Source organism: Phacochoerus africanus, chromosome 13 (assembly GCF_016906955.1).
Source record: "Phacochoerus africanus isolate WHEZ1 chromosome 13, ROS_Pafr_v1, whole genome shotgun sequence".
Classification (NCBI taxonomy): Eukaryota; Metazoa; Chordata; class Mammalia; order Artiodactyla; family Suidae; genus Phacochoerus; species Phacochoerus africanus.
The window spans coordinates 69,439,633-69,453,263 of record NC_062556.1 but is presented as its reverse complement, the minus strand read 5'-3'; the positions used below and the strand labels follow the sequence as shown (position 1 = coordinate 69,453,263).

Genomic DNA, 13,631 nt, shown 5'->3' with positions numbered 1-13,631 from the left:
TTGACAAGTAAGGCCCTTTAACAGGAACTTTTCATGGGCAGATATTTATAGAAAAAAAGAGTTAACATCATACATAGATATCAACATATGTTTAATATCTTACTTACCTAATACATCTAATCTATTACATATATCTAATGTAATCCCCCAAACTACCCTATTAAGGAAGTATTTTCCCCACATTATAGTGTTATTTAAAAAAAGCAATGAGGAGAGTCATCAAAAATCAGTGAGCACCAACAAGAAAATGTTTAAGGCTACAAAACAAAAAGAGTGTGATTTGGTCCCTGGAGATGAACGGGCAAACATATGTATTCACTGGAAAGAAAAGGAAGACAAAGAACGTATCACAACGAATGGTTAGAAAACTAATTATCATCAAACAAGTGATGTGGGGATACCAAAGCCCCTCATACCATGTACCAAAATAACTTCCTGAGATCATAGAGCAAAAGTATTTGAAGTGTGAAAATGTAGAAGACAAAGAATCTTTCAATTTGAATGGTCAGGGGCTTTTTAGTCTCAAAATAAGGACAAATTTGAAATTTCAAGTCAAAAATAACCCCCAAAGTAACGTTTAAAAACAAAGGCAATGTGAAGGTACAACCTTAATTTGTAATACCTGTGATTCAGAACATGTCAAATGGACCAGGTTCGTTGATTATTTTGGTTTGGGTTAACAAGGATGCCCACTATGCTCTCACTTAGTGCAGTGTGTGTAACTTTTCTGGGAATCCATTTTTCATTATGTATCAAGACACTAAAAAACATGTTTTACATTTTCATCTAGTAAGTACATTTCTAGAAATCTACCCCAAGAAAATATCCAGAGTACACACAAAGATTGCTGTTCAAAGAAAATGCCCTTTGAAGAGCATTGCTTACAATTATGAAACTTTTTTTTTGTCTTTTTGCCATTTCTTGGGCCATTCCCGCGGCACATGGAGGTTCCCAGGCTAGGGGTCCAATCGGAGCCCACGCCAGAGCCACAGCAACGCGGGATCCGAGCCGCATCTGCCACCTACACCACAGCTCACGGCAACGCCGGATCGTTAACCCACTGAGCAAGGGCAGGGACCGAACCCGCAACCTCATGGTTCCTAGTCGGATTCGTTAACCACTGCGCCACGACGGGAACTCCCAATTATGAAACTTTTAAAACAACTTTAATGTCCAGTCATAACAGATTGTCTAAATAAAGTTTGAGTACGGTGAAATATTATACAATTATCAAGACTGTATTTTTACAGAATCAAGAATAACATACATGATGAAGATCAAAATTAAGCAAAAACGCCTAATGCAACCCCGTATTTGCAGCTGGATTCAATTTTGTTTCCAGTACATAAATACACCTCGGGGGGAAAAAACTGGTAGAACTTTAAAATTCTAAAACAGATTCTAAAGAATATATACAACCACTTGTTTGAATTATGAATACCTGTATTCTTTATGCTTTTGGGTATTTCCAAATTTTGTGCAATGAACGGCTTCTTGTTTTATACAAATGGGAATAGGTAGGTAGGTAGATATAAAAGCTTAATTTATAATTAAAATATCAGTAAGAGAAAATAATTACCTCATTTTCTTAAAAAGTGACAGGAATAGGCGTTCTTGCTGTGGCACAGCGGGTTAAGACTCCAGGTGCACTCAGGTCACTCTGGAGGTGGGGGTTAGATCCGCAGCCCAGCACAGTGAGTTAAAGGATCCAGCTTGGATTCAGTCCCTGGCCTGGGAACTTCCATATGCCCTGGGTGTGGCCATTAAAAAAAAAAAAAAAAAAAGACAGAAACATTAGCTGTCAAAATTTTAAGTGAGGAAAAGTATAGAGAATGCACATACAGATAAGATATCTATATGTGGAGGGAACATATATATAGGTACATATATACCCTTAACAGGGAAATGCGGGGTTTCTTGTGGAAAGTGAATTAAAGATCTGGCATCACTGCTGGAGCTCGGGTTACTGCTGTGGTGTGGGTTTGATCTCCGGCCCAGGAACTCCCATATGCTGCAGGTGCAGCCAAAGCAAGTAAAGAAACAAAAAACCCCAAGTAAATGCAAGTTATAAAATAAGACTGATGTTCGTTACATAACGAGACAAATTTTAGTCTACAAGTTGTAAAATCAGCTTTATTAACGTCATTTCAATTAAATATGTATTTGTAAACAACTATCAACTCTATTTTCAAGTCATGGATTACTGAATAAGCACTATCGAGATAGAAGCAAGGCTTTGAAATTTCTGTTTGCCATAGAAAAGAGCAGACAATATAATTTGCAGTAAAATTTTATTTGTGACTTAAGAGAAATGAGAAATCAAAGCCCCTTGAAAGAAAGCAAAGATAGGCAAACTCCATTTTTAAAACGTAGGGTTTTTTTTAATATGCAGAAGTATAAGCACTTCCTGACCCAGGCTGCTTTCTATTTGAAGCCAAATAGATAAGCCTTGTTCTTGAGCAAATTTCCCCAATAGGAAGCAAGAAAACACTGGGAAATGTCCTGTGTAGACTCTGTGGTATTCTAGTTACAGAAATTTTCTTAATTTTCCTCAGTTTTATTTTGCAATAAGATGTGCATCTGTGTTTTTAGGAGCACTGTCTATTTTGTATATATTACTAAATCTTTATTGTACCCAAAGTAAAATACCAACTTTCATCTGCAATTTGATGGCATACTTGCCAGTGAAATGCGTCATTTACATTATGAAAATTTAATATGACTGACATTAGCGAAATCGCTAATTAAGAAATGGCATACGTCTTCAAGAAACTTGACAGTCTGTTCTATGAAGAAAATTAATTCAGATGTCTCCTATTTGCATAAATCTCCAGGTCTCATTTTCACAGCTGTTTGTTCTGTCGGCTAGATGGTTGCATTTCAAGATGATTTTAACATAATCGGTGGGAAATATACCTTTTGACTAAAAACATCATACTCTGCAAGAAGGATCGTTGGCGGAAAGTACAAGTTCATTCTGTTTCTCTTGACGGTTTTTCCTTCAGATAAATGTATCTCATTCAGGACCTTTAACATTTGTCTTAAATTATTAAAATATTTTTATTATTCTGTACTTTTAGATTCTCAGGGAAATGAAAAGGTTGTGTCCTTTTCATTTGGGAAAATGTCTGTATTTTCTTAAGCAGAGAAGCATAATACAGCCTTTTAGCGATGTACCCAGTTCCGTGCTAGACAAAGGGGGTAATGATTTTAAAGACGATTTAGACTAGGCATGATGTTTGTTTTAGTAATTTAGATAAGGAAAGGAGACAGTTATTAGATCTTAAGATACCATGTGTCAGAGTTCCTGTCATGGCGCAGTGGTTAACAAATCCGACTAGGAACCATGAGGTTGCGGGTTTGATCCCTGGCCACGCTCAGTGGGTTAAGGATCTGGTGTTGCCGTGAGCTGTGCTGTAGGTCGCAGACGGGGCTTGGATCCCAGTTGCTGTGGCTCTGGCGTAGGCCGGCAGCTACAGATCCGGTTAGACCCCTAGCCTGGGAACCTCCATATGCCATAGGAAGTGGCCCTAGAAAAGGCGAAAAGGCAAAAAGACAAAAAAAAAAAACAAAAACAAAAAACAAAAGATACCATGTGTCCGCAATGTCCAAAAGGACAGCAGGAATTGAAGACCGGCCATCCCAGCCTAGAGACCCAGACACCGCTTGCTCCTTACAAGCCTGGGTCCAACATGTCACAAGGTACTTTGAAGCATCAGATAAATGCTAGTCCCGGCTCACTGTCTCCTTCATGTTTTTGTATCTTCCCCTGAGACAAATCCCAGGAGACCGTGCAAATCCATGGTTTGATCATTTGCGGTACACGTGGACCTTAACCCAGGCACAGCCATTTACGAGAGATGAATGAATATATCCACATCCGCTTTCATAGCTAGAAAAAGATTCACTAGCTTTTGCAGATGAGCTTCTGCCGTCTTTCCTTTTACTCTTGAAATTATACTTAAGTGCAGACTCTACTTAAAGTAATTTGCTGCTGGAAGAGGCATAACATTTTGATTTCTGCTTTGCTTCTAATTACGTTCAAGCTCATTTTGACATTTAAGGCCAATTACACTGGTCTAGCTTCAGCAAGACTTTTCCATAGCAGTCTAAAATTTGACCAATAAACAGGCTCCCCCCTTTTTTATTCATTTAAGTGGAATGCTTGGCAACAAGCATATTTGAGGAATTATAAAAGCAAAATAAATAATGTGGGTTCGTTTTGGGAAAAAAAAAAAAAAGCAAAGAACTGTTTGGTCTTTCTTGCCAATGTGAAAGGCAGTCACAGAATTAATCGAAACCACCAGTTTCAACTTTGTTTCTTTTTAAATCACAAGGAATAAGGCAAAATCATTTAACAGAGAAATTAATATTTTAAATGTTTCACTTTGTTAACAGCGAAGGTAGTTGATTTCAACAGATCTCAAATTCCAAGAGTCTGTGTAGAGAGAGAGACATACATGGCTCCAAAAACTTTGTCACTCAAAAGTCATGAGTAACTAAACTCTTCAGAACTCTCCAGGCCCTACAACAAAATTCAGTCAGTGTTCCAATCCACTCCATCCAATATATAGGATGGCTTAGAGCACACACAGCTCTTAATTTATTTAGCTCCCTGCTTCCAGCCCACTTGCTAACAGTACGATTTTTACTGTTTATTCAATAAATTCTCTCATCTTTGACAGCACCAACAGACAATTTATAGTATCTGTTAGTAACGAAACATTTTTTTTTTTTCTTTTCGGGCTGCACCTGCAGTAGTATGTGGAAATTCCCAGGCAAGGAGTCGAATCTGAGCTGCAGCTACTGGCCTACAGCACAGCCACAGCAATGCCAGATCCGAGCTGCATCTGTGACATATGCCTCAGCTTGTAGCAATGCCGGATCTTTAGCCTACTGGGCGAGGCCAGGGATCGAACCCACATCCTCATGAACACTAGTGTGATTCGTTTCCTCTGAGCCACGATGGGAACTCCATCAGCCTCTATTTTAAAACTGCTGCCCTTTGGCTCTCTCATCTGGGAAGGGCATCATTTAAAAAAATTTTTTTTTAAATTAGAGTTGATTTACAGTGTTGTGGCGATTTCCGCTGTACAGCAAAGTGACCGAGTCATACATATACATACGTTCTTTTTTTTTTTTTGTCTTTTTGCTATTTCTTTGGGCCGCTCCCGCGGCATATGGAGGTTCCCAGGCTAGGGGTCGAATCGGAGCTGTAGCCACCGGCCTACGCCAGAGCCACAGCAACGCGGGATCCGAGCCGCGTCTGCAACCTACACCCCAGCTCACGGCAACGCCGGATCCTTAACCCGCTGAGCAAGGGCAGGGACCGAACCCGCAACCTCATGGTTCCTAGTCGGATTCGTTAACCACTGCGCCACGACGGGAACTCCTACATACGTTCTTTTTCTCGTGTTATCGTCCATCATGTTCAGTGAGGTCCTGCTCTATAGCCCAGGACACTATATCCAGCCTCTTGGTGAAGGGCACCTTTGGAGAGTGAGGGCGGAGACCAGGCGGTCGAGGTTAGATCCGATGCCAAGCATTGGAAAACTCCTGGCGGAGGCTGGCTGGGCGGTGTTGAGGCCTCTTTGGAGGCCAAGGTGGAAGGGAGCCCATTTCCCAAGGGAACCGGTGTCACTGGCCGGGGAGGGACACACAGGATGCATTAGACTCACCTAGGAGTTGGCATGTTTCCTGAGAGTTTGGCGGAAAAAAAAAAAAAAGATGGAGTTTGGGGAACTGGGAAGAGTGAGTTTGAATCGAGGGGCCATGGAATTCCATCTAAACCATTTTTTTTTTTTTTTGAGGTTGAACATTTTAAATTTATTTATTGACCATTTATATTTATTTATTTTAACTTTTTTATTGTTATTTCCCCAGTACAATTTTCTTTCTACTGTACAGCATGGTGACCCAGTTACACTTACATGTATACTGAGATCCTGCTGTGTAGCACTGAGAACTATGTCTAGTCATTTATGATGGCGCATGATAATGGAAGAAGAAAAAGAGATTTGAAGTAAAGAAATGGCTACTGCTGATGGTTTAATGTTACAATACGATGGTTTCAAACTCACAGTGTTTGTATTTATGGTCAGTTTAGTTTAGCCACAGTGAGTGGTGGCTCTCAGAGCTTTTATTTACTGTAGGTTTTTTTAAATACATGTAATGTCATCGTCGTTGGTTTTTCCCAACCCCTAACTCCATCACACCTTGATCTTATTAGTCATGATGTTGCCGAGCAATGTACTTGTTAGAAATTTAATTTCAACATTAGGTAGGTCCAACATTTACTATATATTGGTATCGTTGTAAATATTGTTAAAGCTTTGAATAATCAAGTTTCAAATAAAAGGAACCAGACAAGAAAATATTAAAGGATCGTGAGGTCAGTGGGTTTTTCGGAAGAAGATAAAACTCTTGTACATTTTATTGCTAGTTGAATGGGGGAAAAAGAAGCAAGGGGATTGAGGAGGTGAATAATGAAGGCAATTAAAACCCAAGGAGGTGTCACTTTTGCACTCAGTGAATACCATCCAGGCAAATATTCCATTTTACGGCTGACTGGTAGTAAGACACAGCCACAGCGGGGACACTCTTAATAAAAAAGGTTGAGCTACTATATAAGTTGTCAAATGGATTTCATCTTGAAAGCAGATCTTTTGTAGAGGGAGAGTTCTGGAAACCAGCTAAAGATAGATAAGATAGATGTAAATTATATTGTATGTCAGTGATCTGAGTTATATTTCCTCACCACATTTAAAAATATTGAATGTCTGTGTTTTTAAAGTAAATATATGTTCCACATGCATTTTAATACATAGCAAAAAAAAATACATTGTGTAAGGTAAATTTTATGTCCACCAAAAACCTATATACGAGTGTTCCCAGCAGCATTTATTCTAATAGCCGTAAAGTGGAAATGACCCAAATACCCATCAACTGAGGAGTAAATACAATGTAATATATCTGTATAATGAAACATCACTTGGCAATAAAAGGGGATGAAGTGCTGATACAGATCACAGTATGGATGAATCCTGATCACATATTCTATGATTCTACTTATAGAAAATGTTGAGAGTTCCCATCATGGCTCAGTGGTTAACAAACCCGACTAGCATCCAGAAGGATTCAGGTTCAATACCTGGTCTCACTGAGTGGGTTAAGGATCTGGCGTTGCTGTGAGCTGTGGTGTACATCACAGACGCAGCTTGGATCCCACGTTGCTGTGGCTGTGGTGTCGGCTGGTGCCTATAGCTCTGATTCGACCTCTTGCCTGGGGACATCCATATGCCATGAGCATGGACCCTAAAAAAAAAAGAGACAAAAAAAGAAAATGTTCACAGTAGGCAGCTCCACAGAGACAGACAGTGTGGCGTTGGTTGCTGAAGGCTGAAGTAGGGAGGAATGGAGAGTGACTGCTATGGGGACATAGTTTGGAAGCAGATGATGAAAAAGTTCTTAAATTAGTTACTAGTGATGTTGGACCACTGTGAAGAAACTAAACCACTTAATTACCCACTTGGAATGGTGAACTTTATGGTATATAAGCCATAGCTCAACAAAGCTGTTACTTTAAAAAGTTCAAAAAGGAGTTCCCACTGTGACTCAGTGGGTTAAGAACCCAGCACAGTGTCCATGAGGATGTGTGTTCAATCCCTGGCCATGCTCAGTGGTTAAGGATACTGCGTTGCCTCAAGCTGCACAGTGTAGGTCGCAGGTGCAGCTCGGATCTGGTGTTGCTGAGGCCATGGCATTGGCCATCAGCTGCAGCTCTGATTCAGTCCCTACCCTGGGAACTTCCATATGCCACAAGGGTGGCTGTAAAAAAGAAAAAATTTTTTAAAATTAAAAATAATAAAAAGTTGGAGTTCCTGTTGTGGCTCAGCAGTAATGAACCCGACTAGGATCCATGAGGATGCCTGTTCAATCCCTGGTCTCACTCAGTGGGCTAAGGATCCGGTGTTGCCATGAGCTGTGGTGTAGGTCTCAGACAGGGCTCAGATCTGGCATTGCTGTGGCTGTGGCATCTGCTGGCAGCTATAGCTCTGATTTGACCCGTAGTCTGGGAACCTCCTTATGCTGTGGGTATGGCCCTATAAAGCAAAAAGTAATAATAATAAAACATGTTTTAAAAAAAATAATAAAACTAGGAACCCCCTTCCCTAGTTCCTCGGTGCTTCCCATTCCAATCCTCAGAGTTCCAAGTTTATAGCATAGGCATCCGAGCATGTGTGTACACACAAACCATATCCAGATATATACATTACCAATGGGATCACACTATGTATTCTGCTTGCTGTGTGTTGGCCAAAACCTAAGATGTTTACTCACCTACTTAAAATATTTAATGAGTTTTAACCTAAATTGATATCCACACATACTTTAAAAACCCCCAAAGATGCACTGGACCATCAAGATACAAGTATACATCCATGATATGTTTTTAAGGGCTAAGAGGTACTTGACAAGGTCTGGATAAGCACTTTCAGCCTGTTATTTCAGCATAGCAAAACAGCCTTGCTCTGCTTTCACCTAACTCTAAGAAGGTCCATTAGAAAGAGATTTGGCATCAGAAATGGATCACTGGGTCCCTGGGAAGAAGGGTGTCCTGTGTTGATGAACTTGGCACCTCTGTGGCCTGGCCCTCGGTGACCCTGGTGGATGCATGGTCCAGCAGATGCTGTTTACCCACCTGGGTGGTTCAAGGGGTGTTAATTAGAACAAAAGGGAAGCTGTAAAAAACACTTGTTTATTCTCCTTTTCTCCTTCTTGATGGGATCATTTTTATTCAAGTCTCCAATCTCAGTTTATGACCAGAGAGTACAGCACCAAAATGTGAGGCTGCTAAGAGGAAAACTCTTAGCTGTCTGGGATACGGAGCACTCGTGAGGATAAACGTGGGACGGAGACCAAGAACCGAGGTTGGATTTAGCAGGATTTCCTGGCAGATTGGATGTAGGATGTGAGGAAATGAGAAGGACCAAAGATTCTGCGAGGTCATTGGCTTGAGTAATTTGAGGAATGGATTTATCTTTTTCCACAATGGGAAGGAATATAGGAAGAATAGGTTTGGGGAGCAGAGCATGAAGAGTTTAGCTTGGAACATTTAATGCTTGAGATCCCTCTTAGATGGACACCCAGGTGGATATGTGGAGTTGATTCTGGCCATGGGGCTGGAAGTGCAGATGCGGGCGTCATCCGTGCAGAGGTGGTATTTTCAGGCATTGGAATGGATGAGACCCACCAGTCAGTGAATGTTGAAAGGCAAGAAAGAGATCTGAGGACTGAGCCCTGAGGCTCTGCAACATTAGAAAATTGAAGAGAAAGCAGCAAAAGAGCCTGGGCTGGCAGGGGGTTGTGTGGCCCCACGGTGTGGTGCTTGGGCCCTTCAATGACTCCAAGACCTTGTTCTCTGCTCTCACATGTGTTTCTCCTGCATCATCCCCAGAACAGCTCTTTCCCTCACACTCTGGTCTTCTGGCTCTTGCCGTCCCACCAGGGTCCACACACTTTTCTTTGCCCCCACACACCCAAGGGATATGACAGACTCCAGTTGGAAGTCATATACGCAGTGGAATATTACTCAGCCATAAACAAGCATGAAATGATGCCATTTGCAGCAACATGAATGGGCCTGGAAGTTATCATACCCAGGCAAGTAAATCAGACAGAGAAAGACAAATATCATATGAGATCTCTCATATGTGGAATCTAATAAAAATAATATGGTAGAACTTATAAAACAGAAACAAAGGTTTCGAAACCAAACTTATGTTTACAAAGGGAAAACATGGTGGGGAAGGGGTACATTAGGGGGTTGGGCTTTGGTATATATCCCTATTATATATAAAATAGATGGGAAACGAAGACCTACTCTATAGCACAGGGTAATCTACTCAATAGTCTATAATAACCTATGAGGGAAAAGACTCTGAAAAGGAATGGATGTATGTGTGTGTAACTGATTTGCTTTGCTGTAGCCCTGAAATTAACTCAACTCTGTACGTTAACTGTATTCCAATAACATTTTTAAAAAAAGAAGGTACAAGAAGCTTCCAAAAAATAAAAGATAAAGAAGGAGGAACTCCGGCAGCTGATAGTTTTCAAAACCTTCCTTCTCCATCCAGAGGGCATCACTGCAATCTCTCTTCAGTGCGTTGTCTTTCCCACTTCACTTCTGTTCATTCAGAGATGCAGCTTCCTCAGAACGGCCTTAGGGTCTAACTCTGGCTCTGTAATGGTCCCTCCCTTGCTCTCACCCAACTGCATGGCTGTTCCCCATCATTCCATCACCTCCAGATTCTGGGGCTACCCAGGTGGTTTTTGCTGTAGCCTTCACGTGGGATTCCTGAGAGATGCTTGGGGGTCGACTTCTGTTCTTCCCTGATGGGGCAGAGGTGTTTATCCCAGATCACGTCCTGTGCAGCTGGCCTGTTCTCAGGTTCACTGCTCATCCCTGATTTAATTAGCCGCCACCAGACACCTGCAGCGTGAACAGAGCCTGACCTGCATAGGGCTGTTTAATATGTGATTATGCCATTAGACACAAAAGAGAAAAAGCACTTTCAATGAAGTGTTTACTCCTATTTACATCTATGGAAGTGAACTGGGGAGATAAAATAGCAAAAATCATGCACCTTCTGTCCCTAAAACCTATAGAAATGAATAAAACAATTACCCACCTGGAAAAAAAAAAAACGACATCAGCCATAACCACACAAAGAAAAGGCCACAATTTCATACCATTATCTTTGAATAGCAGCTCCTAGGAGAGTCTGAGGGAGGAAGGGGTGGGGGGAATCACAGAAGGGGCGTGAACACTCTAGGCTCGTGCCTCAAGCCTGTTCTCCAGAGGTCGGGAAGGAATTAAATTGGAAAAGCAAATCCCCAAACATGTGCTCGTCTCCCCCAGTCTGAGGAGCCTCGGGCCATGGAGGTGAGCACATCTCTGGAAAAGTCGTGGAAAATCTCCCCCAAGTGTAAGAAGGAATTCTTCCAGCCCTTTTGTCAGACGCAAGCCAAACCGCTAGATCGCACCGTTTTTATTTTTCCCAGCTGGGAGGAAGACTTGAGCAAAACAATCCTAATTTCTGAAAACCGAGGATCTCTCGTAATAAACAACATTGTGGCATGGCGAAAGCAGGAAGAGAGAAGAGGAAAATAGAAACCAGGCAGGAAGAGGAGGCCCCAGGGGAGGGTGACAGAGGAGGCCCCAGGGGAGGGTGACAGGGGAGACCCCGTTGTCCTCTCCTGGTACCCAGAGTCCCCAGACCAGCAGAATCAACCTGTCCTCCCTCTCGGAGTCAGCGGAGGATGAGTGACGCTGGAAGGAAGCTGGTGAATTAGAGGAAGTGAACGCTGAGCCCAGGAGAAAAGCTCTGTTACTCTGATAATCTCTTAGAGGCAAAATGTATTTGATTCATATGTCAAATGAACGATTACTGGGATTTAAATTTCCGGATAAAACCTTAACAAAACTGCGAAGGCACTCCTCACGCAGGACACGAATTAATTTTCAGCCCGTAATAGAGGTATTCCATGGCCCAACCTTTCGCTGGTTTATTCATATAAGTGGCTATAAACACGGATTGTGCCGTCACAGAACCTTTGTTCTTAAATATAATTCACAGCATCTCATAATATGTACTTTCAGGTGGCTGAGCTGAGCAGAAATGAGACTTTGCTTCCTCTGAGACTCTGGAAGGAGTCAAGGATAACACCAATGTTCTCACCCACGTGGCTTGTCTCACACTAACAGGTTGTAAACCCATAGCTCTGTGCTCCGTGTTCCCAAGCATTTACTGAATGTGTAAGAGCTGAGTGTTCATGAAAGCTAACACTACAGATGAAACCAAATGAAGTTGGCTTCTGCTTAAGGCAGCTGAAAGGTACACCTGAATTCCTGGTCTCTAGGTACCAAGAATGAATCTGTTGGGCTTAATCACAAGCTGTCCTGTCACTTTGGGGGAAAGAAATCCATGTCCATTAAAATTCTTTTCATACTTGTAGGTGTTTCGGGTCTTTTCGGATGTGTCCTCACATTTTCACACTGGTGACATCTCTGTTGAAGAAGATACAGCAATCCGACATTTTTACGTGAACCATCTTTGGAACCTGTGCTCCTTGCCTTTGGATATAATAAATATTCAATAGAAAAGTAAACACAGGGAAAAAATAATCACCCTCAATCATACATGCTGGCGTACTTATGAGGTTAAATGACATATTGAAAAATGTCTCTGAAGCATTTTTAGGATGAGTTAAAGCTCATATTCTCTTAGGCACCCTGGCAAGGAAAGTATTATATTGTCTTCGCTCATGTTGATGCTGTGTTCACGTACCGCTAACAACATACTTCATACTTTCATGAACAAAACACTTTGTCGGATAAAGAGATTATAGAAAAATTAACTCGAGGGGAAAGTGTTTCGCACATGGACGAAGGATAAGAGAAAAAAACAACTGATGTCCTAGGTCCAGATTTATTTAACAGTTCATTGCTCCTCTGTTCAAACAGACCCACTCTGTGCTGGGCATTGAATAAATGCCATGTTTCTAAAAAAGGTCACTGAATTATCTCTAGCAAAGAAAACTGCTAAGTGAGCTTACTCTGCGATGAGGCCTGGGAAGTAGTAGATTCCAGAATTTCTCGGACAGGAAGCAATACTTGGAAATGTACTTACACTGGAAGCATCGTTGCTGGGGCTTCTTCTGTTAGTGCCACTTTGAGCTAATCACCCATCTTTAAACCCCATTTTCCTTATCTTCAAAAAGAGTAAGTCCGATGAGATTATCATTAGGGTCCATTTTGCCTCTAAGAGATTATCAGAGTAACAGAGCTTTTCTCCTGGGCTCAGCGTTCACTTCCTCTAATTCACCAGCTTCCTTCCAGCGTCACTCATCCTCCGCTGACTCCGAGAGGGAGGACAGGTTGATTCTGCTGGTCTGGGGACTCTGGGTACCAGGAGAGGACAACGGGGTCTCCCCTGTCACCCTCCCCTGGGGCCTCCTCTGTCACCCTCCCCTGGGGCCTCCTCTTCCTGCCTGGTTTCTATTTTCCTCTTCTCTCTTCCTGCTTTCGCCATGCCACAATGTTGTTTATTACGAGAGATCCTCGGTTTTCAGAAATTAGGATTGTTTTGCTCAAGTCTTCCTCCCAGCTGGGAAAAATAAAAACGGTGCGATCTAGCGGTTTGGCTTGCGTCTGACAAAAGGGCTGGAAGAATTCCTTCTTACACTTGGGGGAGATTTTACGACTTTTCCAGAGATGTGCTCACCTCCATGGCCCGAGGCTCCTCAGACTGGGGGAGACGAGCACATGTTTGGGGATTTGCTTTTCCAATTTAATTCCTTCCCGACCTCTGGAGAACAGGCTTGAGGCACGAGCCTAGAGTGTTCACGCCCCTTCTGTGATTCCCCCCACCCCTTCCTCCCTCAGACTCTCCTAGGAGCTGCTATTCAAAGATAATGGTATGAAATTGTGGCCTTTTCTTTGTGTGGTTATGGCTGATGTCATTTTTTTTTTCCAGGTGGATAATTAATTGTTTTATTCATTTCTATAGGTTTTAGGGACAGAAGGTGCATGATTTTTTGCTATTTTATCCATCTTGTATTATCTTGGG

At 41.9% G+C, this 13,631-nt stretch overlaps 1 protein-coding gene across 1 annotated transcript in view; it reads left to right on the top strand.

Annotated features, from left to right (window-relative positions):
- Nucleotides 1–13,631, top strand: part of NALCN (sodium leak channel, non-selective) — a 311,653-nt gene that overhangs the window by 168,245 nt on the left and 129,777 nt on the right. The window lies entirely within an intron of this gene.